This window comes from Ischnura elegans, chromosome 6 (genome assembly GCF_921293095.1).
Source record: "Ischnura elegans chromosome 6, ioIscEleg1.1, whole genome shotgun sequence".
NCBI classification, from domain to species: domain Eukaryota; kingdom Metazoa; phylum Arthropoda; class Insecta; order Odonata; family Coenagrionidae; genus Ischnura; species Ischnura elegans.
Genome location: NC_060251.1, coordinates 104,359,754 through 104,377,398, shown reverse-complemented (window position 1 = coordinate 104,377,398; position 17,645 = coordinate 104,359,754). Strand labels below are relative to the sequence as shown.

General features: G+C 42.1%; 1 protein-coding gene across 3 annotated transcripts in view; it reads right to left on the bottom strand.

The window, feature by feature from the left end:
* LOC124161299 (afadin) overlaps positions 1-17,645 on the bottom strand; it is a 510,930-nt gene that overhangs the window by 490,920 nt on the left and 2,365 nt on the right. The gene's annotated exons all lie outside the window — the stretch shown is intronic.

Sequence of the window (17,645 nt, the reverse complement as noted above, 5' to 3'; positions counted from 1 at the left end):
ATTGGGGGTGGACGAGCAGAAAACGCAAGCAGGATTTGAGAGAGCAGTCGATGAATAAAACTTCCCAGCCAGAATGGAAACGGGGAAGAGAGAGAGATTGGACTTGCAGGGATATTCGACCCGTCCCGCCCGAGGCAGAACGTAGAGAAAAGCGGAGTTGGGAGGTCACTGACGGGTCGAAGGGGAAAGAAATCAACATTTCTTCGCGGCAGTGCTCCAAGCAACCACACATCAAACCCATCCCATATAGTATAACTGAACGACCGTGTGAACCATCTTCACCAAACGGTTTCCATAGACCTCCGCTGGAGTTCGAAAAGCTATCCATTGAAAATTACAATGAATCGATTGATGTGTAAGGTACAATAAAATACAATTCCACGATACCGAGGAACGCGATAACGAAAATGTGATAGTAGAAGATGGATACCAGATACTGGGTCACACGTGGAAACTAATTCAATGCTACCTAACCTACTAATAGCTCCTAGTAGGTAAGCATGGGAAAGCAGGAATACAAATCAATGAGGAGTAATTTGCATAAGAAAAGGGACAGACAACTAAAATATATTAAAATTGAAGGTAATAAAATGAATGTATCAATCACTGTTAATATATTCCCAAATTCGCTCTGGCAAAAGAATAATTTGGACGAAAATTCGACTGGCAATTAGAATAATGTATAATTTCCAAATGGCCTCAGTTAAAATAGTTTAACCTCAACCAAGAATAAACACGAATACAATGAATTTTAGAGGAACAAAAAATTTTGCATCAGCACCCTATGATAATTACCGTGAACGGCGTATTAATTAACACTTTTTTCTAACTAAAAATACGATAAGGAAGACATGATGGATAAAAATCGAATGGATTATGCAAAAAACGTATGAGATCCCACAATGAAAATACATATTCTCGCTCGCCGTAACAGGCATAAATATCATACTGAGCGACCATTAAAAAAAAACCATCAGGCCAGAGAAAACTATAATATCTCATAACAATCGAGGCTCAGCCCAAAGATAGAGTCGTATTTCAACCACACTTACATTTTGAAGAGGCATATACTTCGTAGTTGGGAATGTAATACACGGCATTTGAGAGGCAAAGCCATTCCTGAATGTGAATGTCGCTCATCCTCGGTATATCCAGCTTCTGGAGGGATGGCAATATGTGGACCCAAGACCCTTTAGGACTTGATCCACATCCCAGAAGCTAATCCTCGATCGAAGAACGGAACATCTCGTGAAATTCTCTGCCACCGTCGACGACAAACACGAATACATGCCTGGAAGGCGGTGAAAGACAGGAAAGAACGGTGGATGGAGTAGAAGGGCAGAGTACACAGTCTAGACTATTGAGGAAATTAAGAGGGCTGCCGCACAGAGCGCAGGTAAATACGAGATCATATCAAACGGACTCGGGGAGAATAGTTTCCAAGATGTCATTCTGCCTTTGATCGGATCAACCTGAGTCCATAGCTGAATGCGCATGTTTGATTGAAAGCGGAGGATACAACGGAAGGCAAATGAGAAAGTTAAGCTGACGCAAGGATAGTGAACGAAGTCTTCCGCCGCAAAAAAGGAAGAGAAGTACCTACCTCAATTATTTCCTCGGTGTATTACAACGTCCTACACAACAACTCACATCGAATAGAGATTTTAAGAGGACCTTTAATGAAATGGCATCCTTTCATTCGCGACATCTGCTCATTGAAACACATAACTTCTATTCTACGTCTATTCATTTCTTGTTACACGATTCGCAAAGTATATCCGCTATTGTACTAAGAAATGTAAACAGTGATGCCCAAGCGTAGAAAATAGGGCATTATGAATTCATTAAAAATATAATTTGTCTTTTACCTTAAAAAAATAACACATTCTGAAAATAAACTGATATATAAGTTAAACACAAGAACGCGACATATGCTAATTTTGTTGATGAATAGCCTATTAATACCGTAACTGAAGCAAAAGACCTAAGTTACAGGAATAAGTCGGCTGTAGAATGTGTCTGCCAAAATAAAATTAATTTAAATATTAAAAAGGTAGAATCCTCAATGTCCCGTTAATTGACGAAAGATACTTTGAAGGTTTCTCCTAGTAAAGGCTTTTCATAGGACAAACATTTTCCAAATTAATTGTATCAGTATATCACTCTGCAACGCTTACCAATTCGTACTTGCTTCTTCCTTTCGCACTAGGCCCATTCCCTTCATCATACCCGTTCAACATAGTTATAACTATCTTCTTCCCTTCTTACATGAAGTATCTTGAAAACATGGGAATTACAAAGCATAGACAATAATTTTCCTCGACACTGCGGCATAAATAACTCTAGAGAGAAAAGGTATTTAACCCACAACAAAGCGAGAGCCAAAGAATGTGATGAGGTGGTTGAAATGGAGTAAATAACGCCCCAGGAGTCTATTTTTCCCACTGATGGCCTAAGAACGCTCGGGGGAAGGCGGAAGACCCAATGTCCAGGGAGCGTAAACTTCCTGCTGCTTGGGGAAATGGAAGTCGATTTATAAACTCCGCACTCAGCCGTTCGTCCGAGCAGAGAAGTCAAGGGAGGGCAGCTATAAAATGAGAACCGTTCTTGGGAACCTTCTACTAACACAGGGAAAGGAGTTAAACAGATAGGTAGGAGGCAGTCCTTTGATCGATCTAAATCCAAGCATCTGGCGGAAGGACCGAGACCGAAAATTAGGCGAATGGGATGGGAGGGGGAGTGAAGAAACCCCGCACCAAATAGCAGAGCATCATCTTCGAGGGTTTAACTTTTAAGTAATCTCTTCAACTAATGTCACACGAATTGGCCTCCAGGAAATAGGTTGGGACATCAACGTTGTGTACAGGAATTTATGTAACCAACCTATCTCTCACAATCCACCACAGAATCATTCAAATGATACATGAATAAATAAAAAACATGTAAGTAAAGAATTATGGCCACTGTAGAGAAAGAAAGAGATGACAACACAAACAGTAAAACGTATGACGACTTGCACAAGAAAAAAAAATGGAAACATATAAGTTAACCTCTTATTGCCATTCGATCACCTACCGCGCTTACAAACTATTCCTCCACGGATTTAACAACATTAAAACTCATCTCACGTGGGAGTTAGACCCATAGGTAAATTACACATCGCATCGTTGCCTATCAGTTTCTTTTTTTAAGAAGTAGACGCATAGGATGGAAACATTATGGATTTTTTTAATGTAGTCCTATGACATAGTGTGGCCTCCGTGGCTTGAAAATCATAAAAAGTAATCACCTTTGACGACCAAAATTGAGAGAACATCGCTAAAGACATAAACATACAAGTGGAAAGGAGATTTCCCAAAAACTGCGATAACCCGCAAGAATCTGAAAAAAGTGATGGTCGCGATCAACGCGATAAGCAGAAGGCAACAATTCGCTATCAGAAATCGCAGCTTGTCATAGCAGCGCGAGTAAGCCTCGACCAAGAGCATGATTAGGCTCATGAGATAAGACTTATGATGCCATACGTATCATATAAGATGGTGGACACTCATAGGAAAGATCGCTATCAGAAAGAACACTCAGCAATGAAATGAGGAGTATTTCCTCCTACCTTGAAAAAAGGAAGTGACTTCGAATAAACTCTTCCTAGCAAATAATCATAGCATTGGAGTCCTAAGATGGATATACAAAGGCCATCCATTTCTCCCTCTACCAGGCCAGTCCCTTCGATTCCCTGCCCTTGTTGTTTACTGTGCCCTTCTTCATCTGTCCCAATTGCTAATCTCTTGGTATTCCTTTGGGTCACTTTATTTTTTCTCTCCATTACGTAGCTCACGATATTGCTCAAGCCCACGCCGCTAACGAAAGGAGAAACACATAATTAAGAATATCAAAAGGTGAGTCTACGCCTAAATATGGGCCTACATTAACACTTTAAAGTAAATACGAACCAATTACACTTCCGCACAAACTGAGATTGCAGATACGATAAATGGATAAGAGAAATGGCAATTTTTCTGGGTTCAATGGATTCATAACCATAAATCAATATGTTATTCCACTTTATCTCGCCTGCCTCAGTAACTTTTATGCATTTACGAATCTACAATTCGAGCGAAGCAATTCAAGGAATAAGGATAAACATAACTCGAATTTTATACTCGATCACTCACTGTCGCGCAAGAAGATTTAAATCGTTTAAGTTATAGCCAAATGAATACCGAATTAAAAAAAAGGCGCAAGCATGAACTCCATTTAACGATCACCACTAAATCGTAGCAAATGATTGAAAAAGGAGGGCCGTTACAAGAATAAGCACGCGGGAATTCGTACCAATTACACTTGAACTTGGGAGATAACAGTAAGATCCCAACGCTGATCGCCGTGGAAAAAAAAACAAATGACTAAGTAGGTTACGAAGGAACGTTTTCTCCGACCCCCTCGAAGTAGATGGATTGAGGGAGTGGGGGAGGACTTCCGGAGGGGAAAGGTGAGCCCGCCAATGAAGGAAAGGAAGGAGGGGGGTGGGGAATCAGCAATAAACAAGGCAAGATGGGAAGGGGGCGGGGTAAGGCTCGATGGCCAACAACCAAATTGGGAGGAAATGATGCCGCTTAAAAGGACAGAGGGGGATGGGTGAAATGAGAGTCGGAGGGGGAGAAAGAATTGAGGAATAAGCCGGAGGAGGAAGCTGAGATGGAGAGAGACCTGAATAACCTCACATCTCGGTCGGAAACAAAACCTGTCCCTTTGAATATGAAATGATTTATCCCATCAATCTAAAAAATATCGGGATCTTAAACCACCCAAAATTTCATTGGAAAAAATTGGGAATTTTGAATTCGGAATGGACAACAAAAATCACTCTTCGCTATCAAGAATAAATGTATAAGGCGTTTGGCAAAATTCGCGAAAAGACACATTTTTCATACATGCATTATTCGATGAGATGAAAAGAGAAAAAGCTGGTAAAGTAGAGTAAAACCAACTTAACTTGTGACTTTCGACATTAATAACGCTAAATATTCGTTGCAAATAATAGCAAAGGTTGTCTGCTGATATGCCTCAGGTTCTAGGCTTACTTCTATTGCTGTAGCAGGCAGCACTATACGACAATAGCTACTCAAAATGTAAATCAGAATAAAACACCGCGATTCATATCGGACATGTTTAGCATTTCCATAAGACGCAACACAATGTTATAGACTAAAACACGAGATTAGATTTCAGATAGTAAAATATGGAAATTCCGATGTCCAGGGGAGTCGGCGAAGTAAAATTACTCGAGATAATTTTCACGAGAATGAAATCTTGACCCTTTAACGTGACAAAAATCTCACAAAATATGTAGGTGTGAGGAGGGGTCATGAACCTGTGTACACTGATACCCTCGGCTAGCCCTAGAAACATAAAATTCATGGAATGATCAAAACCAGCGAGATATGAAATACGCAATTTCTGGTGGTGAACTAAAAGTGACTAAAAGTGGTGAAAGCGAAAAGAATGATATCCGACTCTAAATTGCCAGCATCACTGCAGCCAAACATTAGTACCGCAATCGACAGCGATCATTCAACCGACGCGCCCTACTTCGAGGAATTCTGTCGACGTAACGACAAAAATTAAAATGATTAACTGCAATCCTTTCACCTATAAGAAGTTAACGAGGATATTCACAGAATTTGAAACACATTCACAGAAACATTTGAAATGCTGAGCTTCCTCGACTTTACTCTCAGTTTTCCGGAACAAAATTCTAGAGATACATAGAAGCAGAAGTTCGCAGTGAGTGAGCATGTCAAAACATTACAACCGCCAATTCCTCATAGCACTACAACAAAATACTAATACGCCTCATTATCATGAAATACGCCCCTAATGACAATATAGACAGCAAAAGTAGAAATCGGACGGATATTCATGGTTACTACAGAGGGCGAATCTGGATCAGAGCAGCTTGAGAGCAAAATTCTCCACGTTGGTTCCATTCCGTCGTATCACCCACTCAAAGGAAGAAAGTGGATTGTGAGCTGAGGATATTGAAGAGTGGAAATGAGCATCGGAGATATTTCCTATCGAAGATCGAAAATCAATGAAAAAGGTGGAAGTAAAAAATATCTGAAGATAACCGTCGGCGTCTTTATTAACAGTGCTCACGCGAGCAACTCGGACAAACCGGGTCAAGAACTTCGGCCCACCCGAGACAAGAGGAAAGATATGAGTACTTCAAGATATGTTCGCCATCACTAATAAACCTTTCTCGGAATAATTGCAAGGATTCCCATCAAATGAAAGGTCTTACCCGTTGGTGAAAATGAGATTCATGAAGAACCGTGTCGGTAAGGGAAATTAGTATTCCGGAAGATTATGTAAGAATACTTATGCGTCCTGAATCTCCCTTTCGTTCAAAATCGTACAAAGAGGTCAATTTAAAAAATAACTCGATCTAAAACTAAATCTCGATCTGACCAGCCAAGGAACACAGCGCCCCATAGCAAGCCTCCCCTCTATGAGGGAGTGTGCGCCGAACGGCGGTTAAGTGTCACAGTACAAATCAAAGCGGCGCGGCTCGGTTCATTGAATATAGCAATACATATACACCAAAGATGAAGCTCGCAAAAAAAAAAAAACAGAAAAACGGCGGTAGCAGAAAAAAAGAGTTCTTACTCGGCTACCTTCAAATAAGGAGACATATAACAGAGTGGTGAATCAAGTGTAAGGGAGGTAGGGAAGCTATGTCCGAAAAGATAACTTAAATATATTATGAGGATACATCTTTATATTCTTTGAAGATAACTTTGACATTTCAATTGCAAAATACAATGTAATAACACAAAAAGGGCATTCGAAAATGGGTTGTAATGCGCAAGGGGAGCTTTGAGAAAAACTGGGGAGGAAGCGAGGATTAAAAAAAACCAAAGAAATAATCGGTTACGCATTATCCTAATTAGGAGCGGCCTGCCCTCGAAACAGAAGTGAAGATACTATCCAAATTTGCCATCGGTAGTATGCCAACGCACATTTTAATTATCATCGACGGTTTTCGGGAGCTGCGTCCATGAAACTAACGACCGTAACTCCACTTGAAAAATTTAGCATGCGCGAAGATGAACACCTCCTAAAACTTATCATGCAACAGCATTCCACAACATAGCAACTGGCCTTCCGAAACACAAGCATGGTAAAAATGCCACCAAACCAAGACGTTGAGGAACACACGAGTACAAAATAGCAAGGGAGAGGACGATGGCAAGGAACGCATTCACGGGGCCAGTCCTCAGATAAGCACGCAGTCAGAGCTCTCTGCCCAAGGTCTGCAGACAGGTCGCAGCGGAGGAGGGGGAACAGAGGGGAACTTGGAGACGGCGGTCATGGAGGAGATGGCCTTGTTTCGCGCTCTCCCGCCTCGAGGTAAACACTCAGAAAAGCGAGAGAAATCTCGATCCGACCAGCCAAGGAACCCAGCGCGCAACAGACAGCCTCCGCACCATGAGGCAGTGTACGCCGAACGGCGCAAGAAGTGTCACAGTGCAAATCAAAGCGACGCTGCTCGGTTCCCCGAATATAGTAATATATACACACAAAAGATGAAGTTCGCCATGGAAAAATATTTGTCATAGCCAGGATTCGAACCTGGAATCCCCGATTGCTGGTAATGCGTGTAAGCCAGTAACACCATCAAGCCACCTTCTCAGAACTTCGGGATCGGTTTCCATTCATTCCAGTCATATCGCATTTTGGCGGCAACAAAATGCGAAAATATTCATTAAATTAATAAGTGACCGGCGAGTATGCAATTAGGCAGATGACATGACTTGGAAAGATTCACCACATTTCGAAAGAAGTTACCTAAGATCATTAGGATGCCAAAATTTGTACTAAATTCCTTAGTACAAATTGGATGAGTCTCAGTCCGAATCAAGGTGAGATTCACTAACCGCAAACTCATATGTGGTACCATCAAGCGAGAAATATTTTATTACCATCACCAAGGAACTATAGGGTGGAGCTCGATATAAATGAAAATCTTGTAATACTAAGTAAAACACTAACCGTTAAAGACACGATGAGAGATAATGTAGATCACATGAGATTCTATTACAGCTCAGGCAAGCACGTTAGCTCATTTTCTCACAGGGAATATAGAAAATCCATGCATAATACAAAATGGACGTGGAAAAAGCTGTCTTTTTAAATCCATACCTTGGTACCAATATACCTAATAGGCACGCTTCCAAAGGTCTACGATAAGGCGTTAGGTGATTATGGCAAATAATCTTCTTCCAGTAACGAGTAACCTCAATTTAACGCATATAGAAAAAATGTTCACCATTAATGGAGCAATATTATACACCCATCGCAAAACGAAACCCAAATCATCGATGACCTAAGCAGGTATTATTTTGGAGTACAAAGAGGAAATATCCTATTTTTAAAAAACCTATCGTGCTAAGCTATCACTGTAATCATCTTTTATCTCGGGAAATACCGCCTAGGATCATTGGTTAAGACTAGAAATCTGAACACAAGAATTTATCAGCGAGTGAAACTATCAAGGAAAATGTTAAATCCATGCGAAGGTGGCATCCATTCATTTTCTCGCGGACTGAATGCATCCACAGCATGCAAAACGGCGAGTAAAATTCCGAAGCCACCCAAGAATGACCTTCCTACAAACATGAATCGCAACCGGACGGCCAAAAAACGGACCTACACAAACTCATGCCTCCTCCCCCAGCTCAATGCACCCCGCGAATGGACTTCCCGCCAAAGGACTACCGCAACCGACGCTTATAAGCCCTCCACACACCCCGAAACGCATCTCTGGCGAGCAGGGCGAAACCACGACGAGGGGCGGGTTCCGGACCGGAGAGAGAAACAAGGGGAGTTAGCCCGGGCCACGAGAAGCTGGAAGTCCACCTTTTAATCCCACAGACGCATGCCCAGAAAGGGAACCACGAGTGTCACCTGGACAGTCGGCCCAGTTGAAGCCCATTGTCGGCCGCAGTGCGCGATCGTCCACCCTTGACCAAACCCACCCTCCGCCGTCAAAGGGATCGAGATCATTGTACGCTGGAGGGCGGCTGTTAACCCTCCCAAATCATCCCCCAACCCTTTCTTCCCTGCACCAAATTCCCCAAACTCCAGCCGCTAATATGTGAAAGGGGTTCTGATAAGGGATGCAAATCAACCCTCCAGGATAAAATAAGAGACAGCAGGGAGTCGGAAACAACCGAATAGCCCGCATAAACGTTTGCGGAAGCCAAATGACCGCCATGAAAGGGGGAGTCAAGGCGAAAGGGCGTCTACCTTTGCGCGTTATTGTGTCCGAGGGAAGCTGAGGATAGATACAGCGCATGGATATGGCGGGGATCACGAACGAAGGGTGTGGTTCGAATCCCACCGCTGCAGACAGTGGACTGAGGGAGGATTAATTGTAAATCTCACCATTCACAGGGCTGCGGTTCCAGCGCAATTGAACACAAATACATCGAATGCAAACGTTAAAATCACAACCATCACAACATGGGGGCAAAACTGAGTAAGTAAAAGGAGGCACACGACCCACCCATCTAAATGTACAGGTCATGAGTGCAGACAAATTCAACGTACTGGCACATTTATTTATTTTAAACCCAAACCTCCGAATACAGCTCTCATAGGCCATTTTAAATCGGGGTATTCAACAAATTCAACAATGAAACGTACACTAACAACCATGCCCAGGATTAGGGACCCAGGCGGGACTCGAACCCGCGACGTCATGTTTGGCAGGCGAGGATTAACCCCGCCGCCACCGAGGCCGGCAACAATCGCACATATATAGCATACGTTAATATCAAAATAAAAAATTACTAGCGGATGAATGAAAAACAAAACCACCAAAAGCTTTAAAACAAAAATTATGTCTTAATGAAAAACTTGGATTGCTATTTGAATATAACCACCAAATTAAGCGAATAAACTAGAAAATTTGGAGAATTGGTCAGAAAACTTAAAATGACACATGAATAATCTATTCCCTATACGGTACAACCACACCATGGAGCGCAGGAGGAAATACGTTTACGGCTAAACTCAACCGACACGGGCTAAATTTAGTGGAAGTCCAAGATATTAAAATAAAATGTAATTGCACATTTCCACAACCATATATAACACACAGGCTGGTACATTAAATCCTTCATAATTAAGCATCAATTCATCGACACGAGCCTCTATCATAATCGACGACGTAAATTCAACCAAACAAAAATTTTCACGAACCACGGAGACGGAAGTATTATGTCATTCGAAATGACAGACCTAGCTTAACTGGATCCGCTGAAATAAGGGGATAAATGAAGATTTTTTGGAGCATTTCAACTTGGGGCACACGCCAAGAAAGCCGTTCTCCAATTTCTCATTGTTGCGGAGGTTCAACCAAAAAGACTAGACACGCAAGGATCTTGCTCCAGGAGAGACCTCAGAGCAGAGTACACTGTCAAGTCTGCATACGAGTCACGGGTACCAACCTTCCCGCCCTAGGTCTCGCCTCATTCAGAAAGGGACAACAATGGAAGAGGCGGAGGGCGGGTGGAATGGGTAGGGACCGTCCAGCTGGCTCTCGGACTGCGATTAAAAAGAGAAAGTAGGGGGGGGGGGGGGCGCGTAATAATCCGACCGGACACTAATATATTACGCCCCGTAAGTTAACCGTTTAGACACCATGCGACCAAACGCGAACACAATCACCGGCCACCGCCGCCGGCGAAGTCATCAAAGGAATAATTCTGAGGGCCCTCTTTTCTTTATTCATGCTGCCCTCCAACCAATCACAGCACTCGAGCATGAGAGGATATTTTGGCGAGGTTTGGGGGAGGGGGGGAAGGGACCACAGAGGGGGTGAGGAAAGGAAGTACTTGCGTACGTGAGTACAAAGAGATGGTCGGGGGTGGAAAAGCTGCTGAAGAGGTCGAGGGTTAAACGGTAGGGGGTAAGGTAGTCACCACTCAGGAATGGATTGTAAGTAGGAGGTCTCATGAAAATACACAAAAACATAATGCATCTTTCGTGATCAATGTGAGTGTATGGTACTTGAAGGGAATTGCATTCCGCATCAAAAAAGGGTATGCAAATGATGCAATTTCTTCTCATAAAAGGAAACTTCGAGACCAAAAGAGTAAAAACCAAATCCCCTCATTAAAAAAATTAATATATAAGTACTTCAAACCCACATTTCAGCTACAAAAGTAATAGAGAAGAAAGTTACAAGGAAAAACCTCGTGGAAGCCGAATATTATGCGCAAAACGAATTATAATTTAAAGATAAGGCTACCACCATTAAAATCTGTAATTCATACATTATACAAACTAGTCGTGTGTCATTTTTGACCTCTAATTTTAGTAACTTCGCTTCGAGCAACATTCAAGAAAATCGACATTTTTATGAGGAAAGGTCCTCAGCTTTGTTGAGTGTAAGCAATATGTACTATCTAGTTAATGAAGTACTATTATTGCCCTTGCAGATTAGACGAAAAACTATTCATCTGTTCAGGAAACCATCGAAACGAGTGCCCTGTTGGTTGCTACATGGAGCGAGATAAAAATTGATAATCCTGATCAATCACTCCTTGACCCCCATGTTGGCTTCCAAGGGTGAGGGTAAGGCTCCCCCGGACCAAGCCACAGGCATCTGGCATCGGCATCCCATCGCACTGTCACCTCGCACCCCACATAAACCATGATAAAAATATAGCTCTTTGAAGCCATACTTGATTGAAGAAACTATCATTTTTATTACAACGTATTCAGAACTTAGACCGAGACTAGCTGGATAAAATTAACCAAAACCAAATCGATCAAGTCATACCATTAATTTCACATAAACTAGGACTCCATTAACACCCGAATCGATGACGGAACTTGAACCTGAAAAACAAAGACAAACACACCCTCAGGCAGTCAGGTCACCGACACCATCAGGTTTTACTGCTAATAAGACGAAACGGCGCGCGCATACAAAAAAAAACCAACGAGGAACGAGGGCGGTTTGTTTCCGGAGGAAGCAGCCGTTGTAAGTGGCACGCGGCTGATGACCCAGAGTCGAAACGAAAGACGGGACTGAGCGAGGAAAGAGAGGATTTAGGAGTGGAAGAAGCATACGGAGACTGCACCTCGCGATTCCCGCGACGGAGCTCGAGAAAGGTGTCCTCCACTTAACCGCGGATGAGTCGTCCCAAGCGACGGCATCCGACCGTACGCCCACATTCTTTTAGCCGACGACGGGCATTCCCCGAACCGAACAGAACTCGAGGGCGATCCAGATGAAAGCATTACTGATGGCTACGCCACAAAGGCCTCGATGACTGGCTTACTAACTCAAGATTAAATATGAACCACTAGTAGTGCCAATCTGCCAGTTCCACCGTCAGGGTGATGTCTGCCGTTTCCTGGATATGCTGTTTTTGGTCCGTTTTTTGCACTTTATTGCCAGCAACTTCACGCAACGCAGATACAGAAGTGGGACCAAGTCTAAAATCTGCGTGCAGATATTCTGCGTCGAATGCACCAAATCCCATCCCAATAGCATTCGGAACGACTGAGACAGACATTAAAGTGCGACTGCACAAAATCCAGACAGACTGACACGCTACAAAATTAATATATACCGACGGATGGCTACAGCGCATGCTACCAGGGTTGAAATGGCAAAACCCGAGATCAAATGACGTCTCCTACGTTTCCGGCAAAAACTTTTGTTTACTTGCCTATTTCGATTAGATATTTTACGGCCGCTAAACCCACGAAAAATGGGAACTAGCAAAAATTTTATCAATTTGTTTCCTATGCTATCTTATTCCACTTACCATAACAATAACAAAGATGAGAGTGGAAATGTTTGCCTTAGCTTAACGCAACTAGCGCAGCCAACCTGATCACCCAAGGGTATATTTACTTTGCGTATACTACCATAAAGTAGCTTCCGAGAGGATCGTTCTGTAATAGTTTAAGGAAAAGTTGGTGAAGAGTTTGATCTTGAGTGTAGCTCTCTACGGTGCGGAAACGAGGACACTAAGGAAGGAGGGCGAGAGAAGATCGGAGGCATTCGAGATGTGGTTATGGAGAAGAATGGAGAAAGTGAAATGGACAGAGAGGAGGAGAAACGACGAAGTGCTGGACATGGTTGGAGAGGAGAGGCAACTTTTAGATGAGATACGGAAGAGACAAAAGTTTTTTGATGGAGCGAATACTTAGCGGGGAGAGGACGTTGAAAAAAGTGTTAGAGGGTAGAATGTTAGGTAAACGAAGGAGGGGAAGGAAGAGAATAGGATATTTTGATAGATTGAAAGGGAGTAGGTCTTACAGTGAATTGAAAAAAGAAGTGCTGGAAGGAAAGAGAGGCTTCCAGATTACTTCTTTGGTACTCCATGGAAACCCTTAATCGGTAGAATACAATAATAAAAATACTACCATATAATACGGCTCCATCTCCAATCACAATACAGTTAACTAGGGAAGACTAACTGGAAAACCTTGAGAAGAGGACACAATAATTTCAGCATTTAAGGTGGTACTTGAAAAGGTGGTTCTGGAAATTGTACCAGGCATAAAACAATTTATTTATCGCATCTGTTAATGCCCTCAATACCATTACCCATAGGGCATGGTACTTGCTCAACTCTGAACTGCAGTTTTCCTCGATCTATAGTGCGATAGCTTGAATGCATGGACGAAATTAGACTACTTACGGGCTATTTTGCCATCTCGCGATCATGAATTTTCGCATTCAACGCATTCGCGCGTACGTCATATCACACAAGTGCATTCTCCGTGTATATAGTGACTAAGTGGATGAAACCGGTCATGCTCTTGAATGAATGCTGGGGGAATAACCAAATCACCGGCATTTATATAATAAATCAAATATGCTAAGGAGAGTGCAATTTTCTTTGAGCAACACTACAAGTATCCGCCTTGATTTGAAGCAGGCTTCAATTGAAGCAAGTCCGAACTATCGTGAATCCAGCCGTTGACAATACCTCCACAAAGACAGCGGGCAGCCGATAACTACGCACACACCATATCCAACAGTATTTATCAGTTGCCTAGCAGAAATTGAATGAAGGGGACGCGATGTTTCCGCATAAAAGCTGTGGTAAATCATAAGAAGGAAAACTGAACAACAATAAGCAGATGAGGAATATTTTATCCTATAAATATATGGTATATCTGACTACGCTAAGAATAAATGACGAAAAAATTGAATACAGATATTGCAAAAGGGTAAAGATGTGGTTGTTCGCTCATAATGAAGTTTCACATTTGCTGAGATGAATGGCATGAGATGCATTTATAAGGACTTCCAGCATGGTAACATTTTTTATTAATATGTACCAAAGCACTCTGAACTGAAGAACGAGTCGGTAACCCCAAAACGGAGAATTAACGCCAATGGGGTACCTAAGTTCCTGCAGCCATGTATTACTTAAAATTTATATTTGCTTGGAACGATAAACAAACATTATTATTATAATATACGAGCCTTGGTCAAATACTAATAATTACACGTCCAATATCGTCACTGAAGAATACCAGCAGTACAAAAAATGGGATGACATTGGATAGATCACAACGCCCAAATCATAAAAATTATTATCCTAAAAATAAACATGGCCATGCAGACGCGGGAGGCAGCAACTGAAGACAACGCTGACCTCTACTCAAGTCCACTGCCGTCTCACCGAGACGAAAGACGTTTTTGCGTTCTTTTTAATTCCAGTGGAACGACCCGAGAGGAAGCGACTCCACCACCACTTCTCGGCCGGCAAAGAGAAGAAGCCCACGGGGCGAAGAATCCGCGCTCCTCCAATGCTGCATTCACAAGCCATGAAAAACCGGCAACGCTGACGCGGCACAAGACATGCCCCTTTCGGATATACCTGACCCAGCCAAAAACACCCCGAATTTCCAGTCTGATAGGAATCATGCATTTAACGGACGTTTTTCATTCTTCTACATCTACATCTACAAATTACCCTGCGAGCCACCTCAAGGGTGTTTGGCAGGGGGTGATCAATCACCAGCATGCAGCATGCATTTGGACTCCCACATGCACACCACACCGTCCAAGAAACGTCCCGTATAATAACAAACTATACTACTATATGCTGTTAGAAATAGAATATAGAATAGAAATTCAGAAACATGCAGTAAGTTTTACATAGGTTAGTAGGCTACACTACAAGTCATGCAATCTATTTACGCGTTCTATTGCTGCCGTTATAATCTCTTATTGATCGTGGAAAAAATGACATTCGGAATCTGTCTGTTCTGCAATCTATCTCTCTTATTTTATTTATATGATCTGATCTTCCGTAGTACGTTGGCGTCCGCAAGATATGGTTAACTTCGTCAGAAAAGACACTGCTCTTGAATTTATCCAAAAGGTTTAGTCTATTTTTCAATCTACGGTCCGACAGAGATTCCCATCCGAGTTTATGTAAGAGGTCAGTTACACTAACAAGACTATCGTAACGACCTTTCACATACCTGGCAGCTCTTCTTTGCACGCGTTCTAACTCTGTTATTAAGCCTTTTTCATGAGGGTCCCAAACACTGGCAGCGTATTCCAAATGTGGTCTAACGAGGGAAAAGTAGCTAATTTCTCTCACTTTGTCGTCGCACTTTCCTAATATTCTTTTGACAAAACCCATTTTACGATTAGCTTGACCGGTTATTTCTCGAATATGTTTATTCCACGATAGATCATTATTGAGTCTAACCCCTAGATATTTCACAGATTCAACTGCCTTTAACTGCGCGCCCCGAATGACATAGTTACGCTGTAGGGAGTTATTCTTCTTCCAGAAATTCATTACGACGCATTTTTCCAAATTTAATTCTAACTGCCAAGCATCGCACCAAGCTTGGATAGCAGCAAGGTCATTCGTTAGTTCATCTATATCTTTGCTGGAACGAATTTCTCTGTAAACTACAGCGTCGTCTGCAAATAATCGTAACTTACTCTGCACTACTTCGCCAATGTCGTTTATATAAAGAAGGAATAGGAGTGGGCCAATGACACTACCCTGAGGAACGCCAGAAGTCACTCTAACCTCATTGGAGACTGCACCGTCTAATACTACTCTTTGGACGCGGTCGCTCAAAAATTCTCTAATCCAGGAAATGACATCTTCGTCTAGACCATAAGATTTCAGTTTTAATATTAACTTTCCGTGGGGTACTTTATCAAATGCCTTTTTGAAATCAAGAAAAATCGCGTCTACTGGAATGTTGTCTTCCCCGGAGACTAAAATATCGTGGGCGAAAAGCGCTAACTGAGTTTCGCACGATCTGCTTTTCCTGAATCCATGTTGATTTCCCATTAATAAGTTTTGCGCGTCTAGGTGTTTCATTACCGAGCTGACTACGATGTGTTCAATGACTTTGCAAGAGATGGACGTTAAAGATATCGGCCTGTAATTAGATGGCTGTTCCTTGTCTCCACTTTTAAATATAGGCGTTACATTAGCGATTTTCCAGTCATTAGGTACTTCGTGTTGCTTGATGGATTTACTGAATATTAACTGCAAGTAGGGGGCAAGTTCTGAGGCTAGTTCTTTATATACGCGAGAAGGGATTTCGTCTGGACCAGGTGATTTATTTGGACTAAGCGATTTCAATATATTTTCTATTCCGAGCGTACTAATGTCAATAGCTGGCATCTTATGAATACAGGGATTGTCATCGGTCCCGGGTGAGTTTTCGGAAGGCTCCGTGAACACGCTCTTAAAGTAGGAATTTAATAAATTGGCTTTATCGTAACTTCTTGTCAACACATCTCCATTGTCGTTTCTCAGCGAACATACGGTAGATCGTTTACCTTGAACTTCCCTAACATATGACCAAAATGCTTTTGGGTTATCCTGTAACTGCTCTACTAGTGTTTTTCTTTTAAAATTCGTGAACGCATTCCTGAACGCTTCCTTCGTGGCGGCTTTAGTCATCCTATATTTTTTAATTATTAGCTCGCGTTCATTAGCGGATAAATCCGTGCTGACTTTTTTCATTTTAGCATGACACGCTCTCTGTCGCCTCAATGATTTTCTCACTTCCGCGTCGTACCATCTCGGTTCGCTGCCTTCTTTTACTATTTTACTGGGGATGTAGCTATTTATTCCCGAAGTTACGAGCGAAAGAAAAGCTTTCCAAGTATTCACTACATTTAACTTTAATACTGATTCTTGAAACTCGGGGAAAGCATAAAAGATCTTGGATCCCTTCCTCAAAGTATATTCGCTATATTCAGCCAAGAATCTCTGCAACATAAATCGTCCAACTGACACTACAACTAAATATCCCATCAAAGAGGAAAGCATCAAGTATTATTCATTTAGAATGATCTTATGCATAAATGGCACTCAAAAACTGTCAGAATGGTGTACATGACGATATATAGGTGGGTAATGTATTCATTATTCCTGTCAATCAACGGACGCATCGCATAAGTTCTCATATATTGAGCATAACAAAATTGAAGGAACCTTTATCATTTACTTATGACGTCAATGTCATGAATGTCAAACAATTTTTCCATGTTCTTCCTAACTTCATTCAGATTTTCCGTGAAACTAAAACTGGTAGCTGTTGGTTGGTATTGGTGT